At 53.9% G+C, this 824-nt stretch overlaps 2 non-coding genes across 2 annotated transcripts; one reads left to right on the top strand and one right to left on the bottom strand.

Annotated features, from left to right (window-relative positions):
- The first annotated feature begins 407 nt into the window (after nucleotides 1–407).
- On the top strand, nucleotides 408–490 carry Trnal-cag (transfer RNA leucine (anticodon CAG)). Its single transcript has one exon. It is a non-coding gene; the product is annotated as a tRNA-Leu (tRNA).
- A 251-nt stretch (nucleotides 491–741) lies between these two features.
- Trnal-cag (transfer RNA leucine (anticodon CAG)) lies at nucleotides 742–824 on the bottom strand. The gene has a single exon. It is a non-coding gene; the product is annotated as a tRNA-Leu (tRNA).

The following is an 824-nucleotide window of genomic DNA, read 5'->3' as shown; positions in this document are numbered from 1 at the left end:
ACGGGTTCCTGGGATTACAGTTGTGGGCCACCGCACCGGGCTGGGGCAGGTGTACGAGATTGTCTGCAATGTGCAGAAACTGCACAGGGGTATGAGTGTGGAAGTGCAAGGCTGCTTGCCGAGCTGCAGGAATCAAAGCTGGGGCAAAGAGTAAATTTATACCGGTTAAAGTAACGGTCCTTGGTCTCCCGGCCTTTCGGATTCTACAGCATATGGCGAGCGCCCTCTGTCGGTCAAAGTGCCGTGCCTGGTGCCTCTCGTCCCGCCCCTTCGAGCGAGGCTGTGTCTAGCCCCGCCCCACACCGCGCAGAAAACCGGGCCTCATTACCCACATCCACTCGCTACCGCCACGCATGCGCACACTTGGAGTTTCTGAAGAGGTTTGCCCGCGCCCCAGCTTCTGAGCAGTCAGGATGGCCGAGCGGTCTAAGGCGCTGCGTTCAGGTCGCAGTCTCCCCTGGAGGCGTGGGTTCGAATCCCACTTCTGACAAAGTTCCACTTTTCCTTTCCGTCAGCAACGGACAGACTAAATGATTCGTTGAATCCGGGGACTTCTTTTGTCTTTTAATCCTCTTAACTATTTAGCTATCCTTTAGCATTTTCTTCTAACGCACAACAACTGCGGACTGTAAAATTGAAATCACACACTTTTACCCAGAACCTTGGTTCGAAATAGTCAAGGGTACAGAGTACACTCTTCATCCTCATTGGAAGGGAGAAAAGCAGCTAAAAAACGCAGATTGTCAGAAGTGGGATTCGAACCCACGCCTCCAGGGGAGACTGCGACCTGAACGCAGCGCCTTAGACCGCTCGGCCATCCTGAC

The sequence above is a fragment of the Callospermophilus lateralis genome, chromosome 18, assembly GCF_048772815.1.
Source record: "Callospermophilus lateralis isolate mCalLat2 chromosome 18, mCalLat2.hap1, whole genome shotgun sequence".
NCBI classification, from domain to species: Eukaryota; Metazoa; Chordata; class Mammalia; order Rodentia; family Sciuridae; genus Callospermophilus; species Callospermophilus lateralis.
This window is presented reverse-complemented; position numbering and strand designations above follow the sequence as displayed.